This window comes from Oncorhynchus masou, chromosome 30 (assembly GCF_036934945.1).
Source record: "Oncorhynchus masou masou isolate Uvic2021 chromosome 30, UVic_Omas_1.1, whole genome shotgun sequence".
In the NCBI taxonomy this organism is placed as follows: domain Eukaryota; kingdom Metazoa; phylum Chordata; class Actinopteri; order Salmoniformes; family Salmonidae; genus Oncorhynchus; species Oncorhynchus masou.
This window is the reverse complement of record NC_088241.1, coordinates 43752154-43772886: the sequence shown is the minus strand read 5'-3', so window position 1 is coordinate 43772886 and position 20733 is coordinate 43752154. Positions and strand designations below refer to the sequence as shown.

The 20733-nt window shown below is 44.2% G+C and overlaps 1 protein-coding gene across 1 annotated transcript in view; it reads left to right on the top strand.

Annotated features, from left to right (window-relative positions):
- The first annotated feature begins 1538 nt into the window (after nt 1-1538).
- Nucleotides 1539-20733, top strand: part of LOC135522641 (integrin beta-1-like) — a 57121-nt gene continuing 37926 nt past the window's right edge. The window contains exon 1 of the mRNA XM_064949092.1: nt 1539-1879. The gene's annotated coding sequence lies outside the window, so the exon portion shown is untranslated. The remainder of the gene's footprint in view (nt 1880-20733) is intronic.

The following is a 20733-nucleotide window of genomic DNA, read 5'->3' as shown; positions in this document are numbered from 1 at the left end:
GATGGGAAGATGGATGGAGCCAAATACAGGACCATTCTGGAAGAAAACCTGATGGAGTCTGCAAAAGACCTGAGACTGGGACGGAGATTTGTCTTCCAACAAGACAATGATCCAAAACATAAAGCAAAATCTACAATGGAATGGTTCAAAAATAAACATATCCAGGTGTTGGAATGGCCAAGACAAAGTCCAGACCTGAATCCAATCGAGAATCTGTGGAAAGAACTGAAAACTGCTGTTCACAAATGCTCTCCATCCAACCTCACTGAGCTCGAGCTGTTTTGCAAGGAGGAATGGGAAAAAATTTCAGTCTCTCGATGTGCAAAACTGATAGAGACATACCCCAAGCGACTTACAGCTGTAATCGCAGCAAAAGGTGGCGCTACAAAGTATTAACTTAAGGGGGCTGAATAATTTTGCACGCCCAATTTTTCAGTTTTTGATTTGTTAAAAAAGTTTGAAATATCCAATAAATGCTGTTCCACTTCATGATTGTGTCCCACTTGTTGTTGATTCTTCACAAAAAAATACAGTTTTATATCTTTATGTTTGAAGCCTGAAATGTGGCAAAAGGTCGCAAAGTTCAAGGGGGCCGAATACTTTCGCAATGCACTGTATATATATATTTATTATTATTTTTCCCAGCTCAGGAGGCTCCTTGATGATGTGGGGCCTGAGGCAGGCACTTTTGCTTAATGGTAAATCCGCCAGTGGTTGTTTGACTGGAAAGTTCACCAATGTCTTCCATCCTGAAGAATAAATATTTTCTTAATAAAGAAAAATTAATGAAATACAATAAGTATAGTTGAATACAAAATAACTTTCTTGCTTGCATTTTATTTTGGTCAAAATCCAACCAAAACACATTTGGTAAGGAGCAAGGTGACCAGTCAATGTAATTTTTTCAAACATAAACAAATTAAAGTGGTGATTGAACAGTGAAAAGAGGCTGGACTGGGTTCAAACCCAAAACCATGCAGAACAGCAGTACAATTACAGGTAGCCAATTAAGTTGTTGTGTGAGTGTGAGTAGTCCAAATATGAGAAAGAATGAATCGCCCTTTGATACAGTAAGGTTTTCTGTAAAGCACAAACAGTGTCTTTGTGTCCCAGTCAGACCTGGGCAGCTTCAATGGAGCCTGTGTGGGTACACCCTAACCAGACTCTAACATCCACATGGAAACTGTTGTCAACCCCTCAGTCAGTCCACTCAGCAATATGTATTATAGCAGTACTAGATGTCAGCAATTCTCCCAAGAACCTCTTGCAAAGTAATTTAAAAAAAGCATAGAATGTCCATTAAAAAGAGGGTAACCAATAAGGGATATAGACTGAACATGACCCTAAAAGGAAACACATCACAAAACCATCCATACATGGCAAATGTATCTGATAAGAAGAGGCTATTCCAGTGTTAGCTTTGGTAGAACGTTCATTATTCTCGTGCATGTAATAATATTCACTGTAATAGAATATGGGCGTATCTTAAACGCATGACGTCATATGGAATTTCCTGTGGGGGCGGAGCTTAGCTTCAGAGGAGAGTCCTGCGGACTAATTTTGAAAATAAAAATAAATTCACGCGGCCAGGGGAATATGCTAAATATATATATATTACATTTGATATTTATACATATTACATACGCCAACACTTTTACATACGCCAACTAAACAGCATTTTTCCCTTTCTCAATGAAGTAACTGAATAAGGAGTGACCCGCGGGGGAGTGAATTGACCGTGACTTTTCGCAGAGGAGAAAGCTGTTACCAACAAAGCAATTGCTGCTGTGTCTACGGTGTTTAGCGGATCATAACGGGGATTTTTAAGAGCATACATTTATTTACGTATGTTGCATCGGAAATAAATTACGCCGATAAGGTAAATATTTATATTTTGATAATTGTATGAATCCTGTTTTTCATCCGTTATTGATTACTCTCCAATAAGTCTATGAATTTTCCACATGAGTGAAGGACATTTATGATGGATATTTTAAGGACAGTTCGACATTTACTGGGGGGGTAGTGGTGTCAAAAAAACCACCCCTGTCTATAGAGGTCTTGCTGGATCCACCTGTACCCTGATACCCGGGACATGAGCGGGTCCAGATCCAGAATTATAAATATTGTCACAGGTCTGGATCTGATATGATTGTCATGGGTCTTGGGTATATCTGACCGGAAGGACCCATACACATTGGAATACGACTGCTGCAGTAGAGAGGGAGTAGTGATCGATGGCTCTTTTTGAAAGGATCTTTTCGGTCAACGTCAAAACCGATTTGCATACTCTTACTACTGCTTTTAGGCTCCAAAGTTTTTTTCTGCAGATAAATGACAAAATAATTCCTTAAAGAGGGTGAATCCTCACTGCAGAAATAATAAACAGCGGGAAGAGCGTGTCAATCTGGCCCACAGTGATATTTACAGTGTGTAAAAGTAATTTGCATGCTATCTAATCATTTGGTCAGGTAAAAATGTACATTGGAGATTTACATTTTTTTCATGGTTCTATGTAGATTTTTAAGCATTTTGAATAAAGAGCTGTTTGGGATCCAAATGAGCAAGGTCTTCTACGCAAACGAAGCCAAATGTTTGGGATCACCTAAAAGACTCAGAAGGCCCATGGCTAAGAGAGAGAGAGAAAGAAATTGTATCATTTGTGCTACTGCTCTTGCTTTTCAGGGAAGTGGCGCATGTACAGTTGAAGTCGGAAGTTTAAATACAGCTTAGCCAAATACATTTAAAATCAGTTTTTCACAATTCCTGACATTTAATCCTAGTAAATATCCCCTGTCCGTTAGGATCACCACTTTATTTTAAGAATGTGCAATGTCAGAATAATAGTAGAGAGAATTATTGATTTCAGCTTTTATTTCTTTCATCACATTCCCAGTGGGTCAGAAGTTTACATACACTCAATTAGTATTTGGTAGCATTGCCTTTAAATTGTTTTACTTGCGTCAAACATTTCGAGTAGCCTTCCACAAGCCTCCCACAATAAGTTGGGTGAATTTTGGCCCATCCCTCCTGACAGAGCTGGTGTAACTGAGTCAGGTTTGTAGGCCTCCTTGCTCGTACACACATTTTCAGTTCTGCCCACAAATTCTCTATAGGATTGAGGTCAAGGCTTTGTGATGGCTAATCCAATACCTTGACTTTGTTGTCCTTAAGCCATTTTGCCACAACTTTGGGAGTATGCTTGGGGTCATTGTCCATTTGGAAGACCCATTTGCGACCAAGCTTTAACTGAGGTCTTGAGATGTTGCTTCAATATATCCACATAATTTTCCACCTCATGATGCCATCTATTTTGTGAAGTGCACCAGTCCGTCCTGCAGCAAAGCACCCCCACAACAAGCCTGGCTTTTTATGGCGGTTTTGGAGCACTGGCTTCTTACTTGCTGAGTGGCCTTTCAGGTTATGTCAATATCGGACTTGTTTCACTGTGGATATAGATACTGCTGTACCTGTTTCCTCCAGCATCTTCACAAGGTCCTTTACTGTTGTTCTGGGATTGATTTGCACTTTTTGTACCAAAGTACGTTAATCTCTAGGGGACACAACGCTTCTCCTTCCTGAGCGATATGATGGCTGCGTGGTCCCATGGTGCTTATACTTGCATACTATTGTTTGTACAGATGAACGTGGTACTTTCAGGCGTTTGGAAATTGCTCCCAAGGATGAACCAGACTTGTGGAGGTCTACAATCTTTTTTCTGAGGTCTTGAACAATTTCTTTCATGATTTTCCCATGATGTCAAGCAAAGAGGCACTGAGATTGAAGGTAGTCATTGAAATACATCCACAGGTACACCTCCAATTGACTCAAATTATGTCAATTAGCCTATCAGTAGCTTCTAAAGCCATGACACCATTTTCTGGAATTTTCCAAGCTGTTTAAAGGCACAGTCAACTTAGTGTATGTAAACTTCTGACCCACTGGAATTGTGATACAGTGAATTACAAGTGAAATAATCTGTCTGTAAACAATTGTTGGAAAAATGACTTGTGTCATGCACAAAGTAGATGTCCTAACCGACTTCCAAAAACAAGTTTGTTAACAAAAAATTTGTGGAGTGGTTAAAAAACACGTTTTAATGACTCCAACCTAAGTGTATGTAAACTTCCGACTTCAACTGTAGCTTGTTGTTGGCCAATCATAAGTCATCAAAGTGGCAGTAGGCTACAGCCGTGTGTGGCAAAAGATAGGAGATATCTAATCAACGGAAGATGGAATTAAAATGATTGAATTAAAAGTTAAAGAGGATAGGTTGCAATGAACAAGAGCCAACAGGTAGGCTTCTACTTAATTTTGAATTTTACCTTTATTTAACCAGGCAAGTCAGTTAAGAACAAATTCTTATTTTCAATGACGGCCTGGGAACAGTGGGTTGACTGCCTGTTCAGGGGCAGAACGACAGATTTGTACCTTGTCAGCTTGGGGGTTTGAACTTGCAACCTTCCGGTTTCTAGTCCAATTCTCTAACCACTAGGCTACCCTGCTGCCTCTCCCTCTCTCTCTCCCGCTCTTCCACCTGATAAAGTCAATGTAATTTTATTTGATCGCCCACCAATCCCGTCTGCTCACAAACACTGTAGCGTCTGGCTTGCAAACATCAATAGCCCTTTATAATGTCAATATCCAGGGAGAATAGAGATGTACACAGCAGAAGTCGTCCCCCAGAAGAAGCCATCCATGTATTCTCAGTGAAGATATAATGTGTGTGCGTTTTCAATAACCTTGTAAATACGGGCGTCCGAGTCGAGCTGACTTCTCAGTGTTGCTAGAGTTTAATTAAGGGGATAGAGCTGTGGGAGGGATGGAGGGAGAGTGGAAGGAGGGATGTGGAGAAGGGGGGTAGGGCTAATTGAGGGAGAAGAGGAGGTGTGTGTGTGTGTGTGTGTGTGTGTGTGTGTGTGTGTGTGTGTGTGTGTGTGTGTGTGTGTGTGTGTGTGTGTGTGTGTGTGTGTGTGTGTGTGTGTGTGTGTGTGTGTGTGTTAGGAGGTAGGAGACGGTAGGTCGGATACGCTATGTTGGGGAGTTACAGCTGAATGGATGTGACCTCCAACGCCAGATAACAGCGGTTGAAGAGCTGGCATCTCATCTGATTGACAGGAGACCCCACCCTGCCATTCTGGGGTACGTCTGACACAGACCATATGTGTTCTCCTGTCCCTCTGTGGCGGAAGTGATGAATCGGCTGTTACTCAAACACATTGTTTGTACTGAACGGGGCGATTTGTGTAGAAAACAAGTAGTACAATGACTGCCTGTTACAACCATTATGTTACCCTGACCCACAACAAGGAGTAGTATGAGCCCGTAACAAAGAGAGGCCACAGATGATCACAGTGTGGTTATCAGGTTTTGTTTGTCAGTAAATCACTGTCTGCTCTAACTAGCACATCATGGAATTCCCTAAGGACTTTCCTCAACCGTGTGAGAGTGGAAAAATAAGAGCTCATAATTAGACCTCATCCTGATTATCACAAGATTATTCCAGTCTAATTATGAAATCATATTGTGCTGATGTTAGGAATCAAATGTGCTCTATTGCAAAGTACACTACCAGTCAAACGTTTGGACACACCTACTCATTCCAGGTTTTTCTATATTTGTACTGTTTTCTACATTGTAGAATAATAGTGAAGACCTCAAAACCTGTGGCGGTCCTCATGAGAGCCAGTTTCACTATTTCATAGTGTTGATGTCTTCACTATCATTCTACAGTGAGTGGGTGTGTCCAAACGTTTGACTGGTACTGTATATGAATGAGATAACGCTATGTAAACATTATAGTCATTGATTACTGTGTTTAGCACATAGGATTACATATAGTCTTGAATTATAGGATCTCTATGGTCAAGCCTATATCAGATTCAGTTTCAGTCTTTCAAAAGTCTCTGTCGAGGATGGAATTGTCATTCTTTAAGTTGAAATTGCTTTGTGTTTTGGTTAAACCTGCTCAGTAGTTTACAGTGCCTTGCGAAAGTATTCGGCCCCCTTGAACTTTGCGACCTTTTGCCACATTTCAGGCTTCAAACATAAAGATATAAAATTGTATTTTTTTGTGACGAATCAACAACAAGTGGGACACAATCATGAAGTGGAACGACATTTATTGGATATTTCAAACTTTTTTAACAAATCAAAAACTGAAAAATTGGGCGTACAAAATTATTCAGCCCCCTTAAGTTAATACTTTGTAGCGCCACCTTTTGCTGCGATTACAGCTGTAAGTCGCTTGGGGTATGTCTCTATCAGTTTTGCACATCGAGAGACTGAAATGTTTTCCCATTCCTCCTTGCAAAACAGCTCGAGCTCAGTGAGGTTGGATGGAGAGCATTTGTGAACAGCAGTTTTCAGTTCTTTCCACAGATTCTCGATTGGATTCAGGTCTGGACTTTGACTTGGCCATTCTAACACCTGGATATGTTTATTTTTGAACCATTCCATTGTAGATTTTGCTTTATGTTTTGGATCATTGTCTTGTTGGAAGACAAATCTCCGTCCCAGTCTCAGGTCTTTTGCAGACTCCATCAGGTTTTCTTCCAGAATGGTCCTGTATTTGGCTCCATCCATCTTCCCATCAATTTTAACCATCTTCCCTGTCCCTGCTGAAGAAAAGCAGGCCCAAACCATGATGCTGCCACCACCATGTTTGACAGTGGAGATGGTGTGTTCAGGATGATGATCTGTGTTGCTTTTACGCCAAACATAACGTTTTGCATTGTTGCCAAAAAGTTCAATTTTGGTTTCATCTGACCAGAGCACCTTCTTCCACATGTTTGGTGTGTCTCCCAGGTGGCTTGTGGCAAACTTTAAACAACACTTTTTATGGATATCTTTAAGAAATGGCTTTCTTCTTGCCACTCTTCCATAAAGGCCATATTTGTGCAATATACGACTGATTGTTGTCCTATGGACAGAATCTCCCACCTCAGCTGTAGATCTCTGCAGTTCATCCAGAGTGATCATGGGCCTCTTGGCTGCATCTCTGATCAGTCTTCTCCTTGTATGAGCTGAAAGTTTAGAGGGACGGCCAGGTCTTGGTAGATTTGCAGTGGTCTGATACTCCTTCCATTTCAATATTATCGCTTGCACAGTGCTCCTTGGAATGTTTAAAGCTTGGGAAATATTTTTGTATCCAAATCTAGGCTTTATGGCTTTAAACTTCTTCACAACAGTATCTCGGACCTGCCTGGTGTGTTCCTTGTTCTTCATGATGCTCTCTGCGCTTTAAACGGACCTCTGAGACTATCACAGTGCAGGTGCATTTATACGGAGACTTGAAGGTGAATTCACCAATTCGTAAGTCGCTCTGGATAAGAGCGTCTGCCAAATGACTTAAATGTAAATGTAAATTACACACAGGTGGATTGTATTTATCATCATTAGTCATTTAGGTCAACATTGGATCATTCAGAGATCCTCACTAAACTTCTGGAGAGAGTTTGCTGCACTGAAAGTAAAGGGGCTGAATAATTTTGCACGCACAATTTTTCAGTTTTTGATTTGTTAAAAAAGTTTGAAATATCCAATAAATGTCGTTCCACTTTATGATTGTGTCCCACTTGTTGTTGATTCTTCACAAAAAAATACAGTTTTATATCTTTATGTTTGAAGCCTGAAATGTGGCAAAAGGTCGCAAAGTTCAAGGGGGCCGAATACTATCGCAAGGCACTGTATATGGTTTGCCCTCCCACTCCCCTCGACCCTCAGACTCCGAGGCACTTTGTGATTTCATGGCAACTCCACATCCAGGTCTAAAAACAGCATCAAAACCACATACAGGAATGGGGTGGTTTAGGCTTTTCAAATTGTGCCCTATTCCCTATGTAGTGCGCTGCTTTTGACCGGAGCCCGATAGGAGTGCCATTTGGGATGCAGCCTTAGTTTAGGTGACCTCTGCAATGCTACAAGAGGTTGGCGTTGAAAACGGGACAAACTCCTTATATTGTTGGTAAATAGTAGATTGGGATGATCTGAGGAGGCTGACAATGAAGATCGTTTTTATTAGCAACTGTGAAGACAGCCGGCAATTGAAAGTAACGGACACTACCGGTCAAAAGTTTGGACACACCTACTCATTCAAGGGTTTTTCTTTATTTTTACTAAGTTCTACATTGTAGAATAATAGTGAAGACATCAAAACTATGAAATAACACATATGGAATCATGGAGCAACCCAAAAAGTGTTAAGCAAATTGAAATATACTTTATATTTGAGATTCTTCAAAGTAGCCACCCTTTGCTTTGGTGACAGCTTTGCACACTCATGGGATTTTCTCAACCAGCTTCATAAGCTAGTAACCTGGAATGCATTTCAATTAACATGTGGGCCTTGTTAAAAGTTATTGTGAACCCAACTGTGGTTTGTAACTACTATGATTTCCTATTGTAGCCTATTCAATTGTAGACACTTTGTTACCACATTTCATGTTTGAATCATTCATAATGAAAATTGATATCAGTAAAAACACCATAACTATTTGATAGGTTACTATGTGAACTTTTATTAATCTCCCTCATGAAAATAGAAAATATCTTAAAGATACTTTGTTGGTTTTTGGTAATGGAATTTCAAGGCACAAGGCAATGTTTGTTAAAATTACAGAATGCAGAAATAATGATCCAAAACTAAATGTAACAGTATAGCTTCCCGTCCCTCTCCTCGCCCCAATCTGGGCTCGAACCAGGGACCCTCTTCTTTCCCTCATGTTGTCAGGATTTGGCCAGGGTTGTTCCGGGTTTTGGTCAGTAGATGTCCCCATTGTGCTTTTTGTCCCTATGTTTTTCCCTTGATCCCCATTATTATTTGCACCTGTGTCTCGTTTCCCCTGATTGTATTTAAACCCTTTGTTTCCCTCAGTTCTGTGCTCTGTGTTTGTATGTTAGCACCCTGCCCTAGTGTTCTGTGTTCTCTTGTCGATTCCGGGTGAAGTTCTTGTGGTATTCTGTTTTTTGTTTTTGTTTATTTTTGGTGAGTTTCTTTTGAGGTCTTTTTGTGTTTTTCCTACCACCTTTTGGATTTGCCATTTTTTGTATTTTAGGATTTTTTCTTTATTAAATACACCGTCTTAAGTACTGCTGTGTCTGCCTCATCTTCTGGGTTCTGCTGTCTATTCGTGGCTCAGTTGGTTAAGTGACTGTTTCTCACTCCGGAGACCCAGGTTCAAAACCGGGTCCTGACAGAAACACAGAGCCAAAAATGAACCCAGAGGCAGCCAGTTCCCAGGACCTTTTTGCCACGCTGTCCCACCACCAGGAGACTGTCCAACGCCACGAAGCCGCCCTGGTTCAGCAAGAGGCCTTAATGGCTAGACATTCTCATCTTCTGTCGGAGATGCTGACTTCCATTAAGCAAATATCTGATCGACTTACCCCGGCAACAGTTTCCGTCCCAGTACCTCAGGTTCACGTACCCATGGCAGTTAACCCCCTGGCTGAACCTCGTCTTCCACCTCCCCAACGGTTCTCGGGTGATCCAAGTACTTGTAAAGGCTTTCTCACTCAATGTTCTCTCTCCTTTGAGCTGCAACCCTCGTCGTTTCCCACCGACCAGTCTAAGATCGCATATATCATCACCCTGCTGTCGGAAAAAACCCTGGCCTGGGCTACTGCTGTGTGGGATGCCCATAGTTCCTGCTGTGCCAGCTACTCTGCCTTTGCTGAGGAATTCAAACGAGTGTTTCAAGGCCCAAGCAGTGGTTCTGACTCAGCCAAACAGCTCCTGACTCTCCATCAAGGTTGGCGCAGCGTGACGGACTATGCCATCCAGTTCCGCACGGTGGCAGCAGCGAGTGGCTGGAACAACGAGGCGCTCACGGTGTGCTTTCTGAAAGGCCTTTCCGACACTATCCAAGATGAACTGGCCACTCGGGAACCACCGGACAATCTCGAGTCCCTGATCAAGTTGGCCTCACGCATTGACCAGCGTCTGAGAGAGAGAGAACTCAACCGTAGACCTCTAGCCCCTATCAGTCCCAGCTCCGAGTCCCCACCTTTATCATCGCTGGCTCCACCGGAACCCATGCAGATTGGACGCATCTCCCAGGCTGAGAGAGACCGCCGGATGAGGGAGCGACGCTGTCTATATTGCGGCAAACCGGGCCATTTCCGTTCCACGTGTCCCGGGCTCCAGGGAAACGCTCTGTCCCGTACAGACCGGGGGGAACTGTAACGGGAAACATAACCTCCTACCATCCGTCCACCTCCCGTCTGCTCATTCCAGTCACCCTCTCCTGGGACAACCACAAGCTTCACCTTCAAGCCTTGGTAGACTCTGGAGCCGCAGGTAACTTCATGGATGGTGTCTGGGCGAAGGAGAATGGCGTTCCCTCTGAACCTCTAAGTGACCCCATGAGGGTTACTACATTGGATGGAAGCCCTTTGGGATCTGGACTTGTCACTCATGTCACTACCTCCTTGAGACTTTCAGTTTCACAACACCAGGAATTGATGAACTTTCATTTGATCTCCTGTTCCGAGTTCCCTCTCGTCCTTGGATACCCCTGGCTTCACAGCCATAACCCTCACATCGACTGGTCTGTGGGCACTATCAAGCAGTGGGGTCCTACGTGCCAAGCTACTTGTATTTTCCAGAATTCCCGAGTTCTACTCCCGAGTCTTTAGAATCCATCGACCTGACCCGAGTTCCCGAGTGTTACCATGACCTCAAACTGGTGTTTAGCAAACAGAGGGCCACCATGCTACCACCCCATAGATCTTACGATTGCCCCATCGACCTGTTTCCGGGCACTTGCCCCCCAGGGGTCGGATCTTTTCCCTATCTCCACCCGAACGAGCTGCTATGGATACCTACATCAAGGACTCTCTGGAAGCAGGCCTCATGCGTCCATCAACCTCCCCGGCGGGAGCAGGGTTTTTCTTTGTGGCCAAGAAAGACGGTGGATTACGTCCTTGCATCGACTACCGGGGACTCAATGACATAACCGTCCGTAACCGTTACCCACTACCCCTTATGGCCACAGCCTTCGAGCTGCTCCAGGAAGCAGTTGTTTTCACTAAGCTTGACCTGCGGAACGCATACCATCTTGTGCGGATCAGACCTGGTGACGAGTGGAAGACCGCTTTCAACACGCCTACTGGTCACTATGAATACTTGGTGATGCCCTTCGGCCTGACCAACGCCCCAGCGGTGTTCCAAGCGCTCATAAACGATGTGCTTAGGGATATGCTTAACATATTTGTGTTCGTTTACTTGGATGACATCCTCATCTTTTCGAGCTCCCTTCAAGAACACACTAAGCATGTCAGACAAGTACTCAAACGCCTCCTGGACAGCCATCTGTACGTTAAGCCGGAAAAATGTGAATTCCATTCATCCCGAGTACAATTCCTGGGATTTGTAGCGGAACCCGGTCGAGTCCAAATGGACCCTAGGAAGGTAGGGGCGGTAGCGGATTGGCCCACCCCCAAATCCGTTAAGGATGTTCAGCGTTTCCTGGGCTTCACTAACTTTTACCGCAAGTTCATCAAGAACTTCAGTTTGGTGGCAGCTCCTCTCTCAGCTTTAACCAAAGGTGGCAATGCAAGGTTTTTGTGGGGAAGAGAAGCTGAGACGGCCTTCCAAGGACTCAAGCAGCGCGTCCTCTCTGCTCCCATCCTGATACTACCGACTACGGATGAACCATTTGTGGTGGAGGTAGACGCATCAGAGGTTGGTGTTGGAGCTGTCCTGTCTCAGAGGGGTGAAGACAAGAAGCTTCATCCGTGCGCTTTCTTCTCACACCGGCTTACCCCGACTGAGAGGAACTACGATGTGGGGGATCGTGAACTCCTAGCGGTTAAGATGGCATTGAAGGAATGGAGACACTGGCTCGAGGGGCTTCTCACCCGTTTCAAGTGCTTACGGACCACAAAAATCTGGAGTATATCCAGCAGGCGAAGCGATTGAACTCTAGACAAGCTAGATGGTCTCTTTTCTTCAATCGATTCCAGTTTATCCTCACCTATCGGCCCGGGTCGAAGAATCTCAAACCGGATGCCCTGTCCCGAGTCTACGCTCCTGCCATTCGAGATGACACGGACATGCCTGTCCTTCCTGCTGCTAAGATTGTGGCTCCGATCTCGTGGCAAGTTGAGGATACCGTGAGACGTGCTCAAGCTAGCGAACCGGACCCTAAAGGAGGCCCTGCCAATCGGTTGTTTGTCCCCAAGGCAGTGAGGACTCAGGTCCTTCTGTGGGGGCACTCCTCTCGCCTCACCTGTCATCCGGGCGTAGGTCGCACCTTGGAGTTCATCCAGCGTAAGTTCTGGTGGCCTACCATAAGAGAAGACGTTGCCACTTTCGTCAATGCCTGCCCCATGTGCTGCCAGGGCAAATCTTCTCACCTCCGCCCTCAAGGACTCCTTCACCCTTTACCTGTTCCCCACAGACCCTGGTCCCATATCTCATTGGACTTTATTACTGGACTTCCTCCATCCCATGGCAATACTACTATCCTAGTCATAATCGACAGGTTTTCAAAGGTGGCCAGGTTCGTCCCTCTGACTAAGTTACCTTCTGCCAAGGAAACGGCTGAGTTGGTAATTAATCATGTGTTCCGAGTCTTCGGCATTCCTCAAGATGTGGTTTCTGACAGAGGTCCCCAGTTCGCCTCAAGGTTTTGGAAGGCCTTCTGCCAACTCATGGGGGCTTCTGCCAGTCTATCTTCAGGGTACCATCCGGAGTCCAACGGCCAAACAGAGAGGATGAATCAAGAGCTGGAAACCACCCTCCGATGTATGACTCGTGACAACCCGTCCACATGGTCATCCTTTATTGTTTGGGCCGAATACGCGCACAACACCTTGCGCTCCTCCTCCACTGGTATGTCCCCGCACGAGTGTCAGTTTGGCTATGCTCCTCCATTGTTCCCGGACCAGGAGGCAGAAGTCAGAGTGCCTTCAGCCTTGAGGTTCGTCAGACGCTGTCGGCTTATGTGGAGGAAGACCCGTCTTAATCTGATGCGTTCCTCACAGAGGTATCAACAACAAGCCAACAGACGTCGCCGTCCCGGGCCTACCCTGCGCCCCGGCCAGAGTCTGGCTTTCCACAAGAGACTTACCTCTACGGGTGGAGTCTCGCAAGCTGTCCCAAAAATACATCGGTCCCTTCAAGGTTGCCAGGAGAGTTAACCCAGTTTCTTATCGCCTACACTTACCCAGATCCCTTAAGATTAATCCCACATTTCATGTGTCATTGTTAAAACCTGTTGTTTTTCTCCCCTTGTCCCGGCAGACAGACCTCCCCCTCCGCCTCGTGTCATTGGAGGCCAGCCGGCTTATACCGTCCACCGGATACTGGATTCCCGCCGGGTGCAGCGGTCCTGGCAGTATCTGGTGGACTGGGAAGGCTACGGTCCTGAGGAGCGCTCCTGGGTTCCTGCCAAAGACATCCTGGACCCTGACCTCATTCGTCAGTTCAGGGTCCTCCACCCTGAGAGAGCTGGTAGGAACGTCAGGAGCCGTTCCTAGGGGGGGGGATTCTGTCAGGATTTGGCCAGGGTTGTTCCGGGTTTTGGTCAGTAGATGTCCCCATTGTGCTTTTTGTCCCTATGTTTTTCCCTTGATCCCCATTATTATTTGCACCTGTGTCTCGTTTCCCCTGATTGTATTTAAACCCTTTGTTTCCCTCAGTTCTGTGCTCTGTGTTTGTATGTTAGCACCCTGCCCTAGTGTTCTGTGTTCTCTTGTCGATTCCGGGTGAAGTTCTTGTGGTATTCTGTTTTTTTGTTTTTGTTTATTTTTGGTGAGTTTCTTTTGAGGTCTTTTTGTGTTTTTCCTACCACCTTTTGGATTTGCCATTTTTTGTATTTTAGGATTTTTTCTTTATTAAATACACCGTCTTAAGTACTGCTGTGTCTGCCTCATCTTCTGGGTTCTGCTGTCTATTCGTGGCTCAGTTGGTTAAGTGACTGTTTCTCACTCCGGAGACCCAGGTTCGAAACCGGGTCCTGACACATGTATTTATTTATTTTGCTCCTTTGCACCCCATTATTTCTATTTTATTTCCTCACTTGCTCACATTGTATATAGACGTATTTTTCTACTGTATTATTGACTGTATGTTTGTTTTACTCCATGTGTAAGTCTGTGTTGTTGTATGTGTCGAACTGCTTTGCTTTATCTTGGCCAGGTCACAGTTGTAAATGAGAACTTGTTCTCAACTTGCCTACCTGGTTAACTAAAGGTCAAATAAAATATATATGGGTTGATGTTTCTGGTAGATGTTTTCTAAGACCCCTTTTTCCATCTGTTTAACCAGGAATCAAAGTTTTTGCTTATTCCAAATTTTTGCGATGTACAATGGTTCAACAATTTATATATGCCTTCACTTCTCAACAAAAATATAGACTCTTAGCTTCAGTTGACACCCAATTTGACATGCTCCTTTTACATTTTACAGGGTCCTTTTACATGGAAATGAATTTATTTCCCCAACGATCCCTGGAGAAAGTAGCGTAGTAATGACTGCTTACTGTTTGCTGCCTGCAGAGATTTCACCCTGCTGTTGGAGGGAGAAATGGAGGCCCTTTTGTTCAAGTGTTGAGCCTGCAACCTAATGCCAATTTTACAGCGTTAACCGGCCTAAAGGTGTCCACAGCTGACCCTATAAAGCTAATGACTGTAGTATTACAAGGCTAATTAGAACACTATTTTAACTTGGCTGTCAGGAGAAAGCCAAGCAGTAAGTCCTCAACCTAGACCTAATAGAGTGAGTTGAGTTTTCAAATGGGCTGCGTTCTGTAGGCCTAACACTTGTACAAAACAGCTTGACTGTAGACGTCACAATGCACTTAGTGAAGGTATCTTTGCCCTCAAAGGCTCACGTAACACAGAACTTCTGTTATTAATGGTAATAGACAGCTTTAGTAAATGAGTCCGTAGCTCAACTGGGAGCACGGTAGTGGGCAGTTAGCAGACTTTCCTACAGCAGGCTGAGGGACCTCGTTAAAGCTCTGAGCGTCGGTTTTGATCCTACTCCAACACCAAGGCTCTGAGAGCCTGATCAGTCACTTCTCACTGTAAATATTTACTTGTTTTAATGGTCGTCTTTTTCGCTGTGATGTTTCTACTAGCTATCCAAGTTATTATCTACTAGCTATCCAAGTTATTATCTACTAGCTATCCAAGTTATTATCTACTAGCTACCGAAATGATTTACTCTTACTGAGAGGTCTTCTCTTACATTAAGTTTTGCCTCTATTACCCAATAAGGATACGCAATGTTTGGTTGTGGTATCTCTGAATATGCTTGTTGCGGTATTGCCGTGTTTTCCCAGACCTTAAATGATTTGGGATGGATAGATTTAAAGGAGCAGGTCAGACACAGTCAATCCACATAGACAATCATGTGGCATTACTGGCTCCTCTGGTCTCCCTTCCTCCGGAGGCTCTCTCTCCTATAACCCTAAAACATAGCTGTTAACTCTTATGGTGTTGATTACCATAGGAGTCATCTCCCCTGCATTCTCCATGCAGCTTCCACAGAGGCTGTTGGCTGTGTCTGCTACTCAGCCACTACTGAGGCTTCCTCCTCTCCACCCTAAAGCTGTGTGTGTTCGTGTGTGTGTGTGTGTGTGTGTGTGTGTGTGTGTGTGTGTGTGTGTGTGTGTGTGTGTGTGTGTGTGTGTGTGTGTGTGTGTGTGTGTGTACTGGCTTCCCTGGATTGCTACCCTCCTCTCCAGCGTCCACAGAGGCTGGCCTCCCTGCAGTTGTATCTCCATGTTATGCGCCGGCCTTAAAGGGGGATTTGGCCCGTTTCCAGGCAGCACGCCGTCTGGCTTCCTGTGTGATTGAGATGAGCTTCCTGTGTTCCAACAAAGGAAGGGCCAACTCAGCAAACCGACGCTTAGGGATACGACTCACTGTACTCCTGCCAGACCTGGGTTCAAATACTATTTGAAATCATTTTTAACATGCTTGACTGAGCTTGCCTGGCTTAATTAACGAATAGAATAGTATTTCATTAATTTCAAGTAGTATTTGAACCCAGGTCTGACTACCGCTGCTGCTGCCTGTCTGAACTCCAGCTCAGAGAGCAAGCCCCTAGGCTTATAGTATTCATCTCCCCTATTTTATCTCTCAGTGCAGCTGAACTCATTAATATCATAGCTCAGCTGTTCATAGGGTGAATCTGGGGTCGTGTGCACCAGGAAATATTTTGTATGGAAGTGATTGGTGGCCGTTAGCTAAGATTCATATTAAATGTCTCTCTCTTCCCCCTTGCCTGAATAATGCTCATAGGCCTAGTCTGTGAGACTGTTGATTATTATCTGAGTATTAAACATGTGGATGAGTCAGAAATAGTTAACACTGTCCTGCTATTTTCAACACAGTGACAGCCATGTTTCACACTCACCCCATATTTGAGAATATATGATATATGATATCATGGTTGTGCTTTAAACATGACTCATGAGTAGGGGGGCGGGAGGGGGGGACTTAAGGAAATCTTTGACTATGTACAGACTCAGTGAGCATAGCCTTGCTATTAAGGAAGGCCGCCATAGGCAGACTTGACTCTCAAGAGAAGACAGGCTATGTGCACACGGCCCACAAAATGAGGTGGAAACTGAGCTGCACTTTCTAACCTCCTGCCCAATGTATCACCATATCAGAGACACATATTTCACTCAGATTATACAGATCCACAAAGAATTAGAAAACAACCCCAATTTTGATAAACTCCCATATCTACTGGGTGAAATACCACAGTGTGCCATCACAGCAGCAAGATTTGTGACCTGTTGCCACAAGAAAAGGGCCTAACCTATATTTGTTTATTTATTTTCCCTTTTGTACTTTAACTATTTGCACATCATTACAACACTGTACATATACATAATAACATTTGAAATGTCTTTATTCTTTTGGAACTTTTGTAAGTGTAATGTTTACAGTAAAAAATGTATTGTTTATTATCTATTTCCCTTGCTTTGACAATGTAAACATGTTCCCCATGCCAATAATGCCCTTAAATTGAATTGAAATTGAATTGAGAGAGTGATTCATGAATTGAGAGAGTGATTCATAAATAGAGCAAGAAAGGGGAGGGAGAGAGAGATGACTTATCTTGCAACTGATTTATATTTCAGCATCATTTCAGTTGAGATGTATTTCCTGTTTGTCAGGGGTCTGCGCCTGTAGTAAACCAGAGTGTTTTTCCATTCTCTATTGTCACAACAGGAGAATGAGGAAAGCACAACCCGAGTCTCTATACGCTTCCCAAATTGCCCTCTATTCCCTATAGAGTGCACTACTTTTGACCAGTGCTCTGGTCAAAAGTAGTGCACTTTATAGGGAATAGGGTGCCATTTGGGACGTAATCTCTCTCTCTCTCTCTCTCTGGTGCACTGTCATAGTGGAGTACTGCCAAGTTCTCTCTCTGTTTTACCCAGAAAAGCAGCTAGCTTAGCGTTTGTGATTGTTATATTACTGTTGCTGCTGCTGCTAGGAAGTATTCGCTGACATGTAGATATTTCTAAAGGAAGGAAGCCTCTAAATAAATAAAGCCATTCACTCAGTTGTGACTAAGACCTGCGAGTGCAACTCAATCTGAATCTGATGCTCAGCTGTTTTAACAATCTACACTAGACAGGAAGAGATTGTGTTTAACCCATCTGACTTTATACACAGTTGGTCTGCATTTTATTTATTTAACCTTTATGTATTCAGGAAGTCCTATTGAGGTCAGAAGACCTCTTTATAATGGCGATCGGGCCAAGAGGGCAGCTCAATAAAAAGAACAGGGAGAGTGGTCAGAGTGGGCTGTGTATTTTTAGAAGGAAATGGGTGGTTATCATGGGAAATTATTAGGTAGGGGTAATGCTGGGTATTGACAGGAACCTCACAATACAAGATTATCACGATACTCAGGTGCCGATATGACAGAGGTACTCTAGAACTATTTGAGAAGGTCTGGTCACACAATATTTCTAGGTGGCAAAGGTCCGGATGGATAATGTAATTTATTGGCATGGTAATAAACCCCCACCTCACAACCCATGCTCCCCTAAACTGTTCACACCCCTCTTGTTGATAGAGATTAAATTTTGCCGTTTCAGAGCAATTTTCCTGCATTTATATGCATTCTTTCATGTCTTGTGTGTTTATATGATATTTTGAATTTTTCTGGTCCGTATTGACCCCATTCTGGATCCGTTCCGTGGTCCGCCAGTTGGGTACTGAGGCAATATGATATGTATGTATTCAATACTGTGACTTTTATTGCTCCTCAATGTAACATATTGCTCACAACATGTCTGCTGCAGAGAGACACGAGAGAGCATGACGAGCAAAACGAGTTTTGATCAGTCTTGGAAATAAAAGTGCTGATAACAAATTGGAGTTTTGGTGCATATAAAGCCAACGAGCTCAAAAACAATATTGTGATGTTGGCAAAACAATACGATATATCGTCAAAAATAATATTCCGATATATAACTGTAACAATTTTTTTCTCTCTCTCATCACTAGTAGGGTAGTGGGTGGGGAGGGAGGTTGTGGTAGAAGAGAGGGGGCATGAAAGCTGGTGCTTGTCCAAATATGGCAGCTCTCGCTGTTCCTGAGCTGTTAATGGTGCCGAAGGAGATGGCTGCGGTTTTACGATCCCATAACCAATTTTGCTATTGTGTATGTTTTTTTTTTCATTATTTGTAACTTTGTACATAATGTTTCTGCCACCGTGTTTTATGACCGAAATGAGTGTCTAGCTATCAGGACAGTAATTACTCACCCCGTACTGGAGGAATACTTTTTCTTCAACGAGTCGGACAAGGCATCATTTGCAGAAGAAAGAGACAGAGGTATCGAGGACGAAGGCCCGGTGCCTTGTAAGGACCCAACGCCGAGAGGGTCATCTACCTTTACCATCGGTCCTACTAGCCAACGTACAATCAATCAATAATAAAATAGACGTATATCCTACGAATGGGACATTAAAAACTGTAATATGTTACGTTTCACCAGGTCGTGGCTGAACGACGACATGAATAGCATACAGCAGGCGGGTTTAAACTTTTTCGACAGGATAGAACAGCGGCCTCTGGTAAGACGAGGGGTGACGGTCTATGTATAGTTGTAAACAACAGCTGGTGCACAAAATCTAAGTAAGTCTTGAGGTTTTGCTCACCTGAAGTAGAGTATCTCATGATAAGCTGTAGACCACACTATTTACATAAGCAAACAGGAAAATGCTCATCCAGAGGTGGCACTCCTAGTGGCCGGGGACATTAATGCAGGGAAACTCAAATCCGTTTTACCTCATTTCTACCAGCATGTCACATGTGCAACCAGAGGGGGGGAAAGTCTGGACTACCTTTACTCCACACACAGAGACAGGTATAAAGCTCTCCCTCGCACTCCATTTGTCAAATCATTACAAGCAAAAACTAAAGCAGGAAGCACCAGTGACTTGGTCAGATGAAGCAGATGCTAAGGTACAGGACTGTTTTGCTAGCACAGACTGGAATATGTTCCAGAGTTCTTCCAATGGCATTGAGAAGTGCACCACATCCGTCACTGGCTTCATCAGTAAGTGCATCGATGACGTCATCCCCACAGTGACTGTACATACATACCCCAACCAGAAGCCATGGATTACAGGCAACATTCGCACTGAGCTAAAGACGAGAGCTGCCGATTTCATGGAGTGGGATGCCCTCCGATGCACCATCCAACAGGCTGAGCTTCCCAGTGACACAAGCCTACCAGACAAGCTAAATTCGTTCTATGCTAGCTTCGAGGCAAGTAACACTGAAGCATGCATGAGAGCATCAGCTGTTCCGGATGACTGTGTTATCATGCGCTCCGTAGCCGATGTGAGTAAAGACCTTTAAACAGGTCAACATTCACAAGGCCGCAGATCCAGATAGATTACCAGGACGTGTACTCCGAGCATGCGCTGACCAACTGGCAAGGGTCTTCACTGACATTTTCAACCTGTCTCTGACTGAGTCTGTAATACCAGCATGTTTCAAGTAGACCACCATATTCCCTGTGCCCAAAAACACTAAGGTAACCTGCCTAATTGACTCCCGACCCGGAGCACTCACGTCTGTAGCCATGAAGTGCTTTGAAAGGCTGGTCATGGCTCACATCAACACCATTATCCCAGAAACCCTAGACCCACTCCAATTTGCCTACTACCCCAACAGATCCACAGATAATGCATTCTCTACTGCCCTTTCCCACCTGGACAAAAGGAACACCTATGTGAGAATGTTAATCATTGACTACAACTCATCGTTCAACACCATAGTGCCCTCAAAGCTCATCACTAAGCTAAGGACCCTGGGACTAAACACCTCCCTCTGCAACTGCATCCTGGACTTCCTGACGGGCCGCCCCCAGGTGGTAAGGGTAAGTAACAACACACCTGCCACGCTGAACCTCAACATGGGGACCCCTCAGGGGTGCGTGCTCAGTCCCGTCCTGTACTCCCTGTTCACTCATGACTGCATGGCCAGGCACAACTCCAACACCATCATCAAGTTTGCCGATGACACAGACAGCCTATAGGAAGGAGGTCAGAGACCGTGGTGGGGTTCAGGGTGTGTGGGTGGGGTGGGTTCAGGGTGTGTGTGGTTGACAGGATATCCTATCACTTGGATGGTTTTAAGGAATCTGCACTGTGCTGTCTACAGACCAGTGATCTATGTAATTTTGGACATAGTTTAGGTTTACTGAATATCTCAGATTGATGTTGCCCTCCAAAAGGGG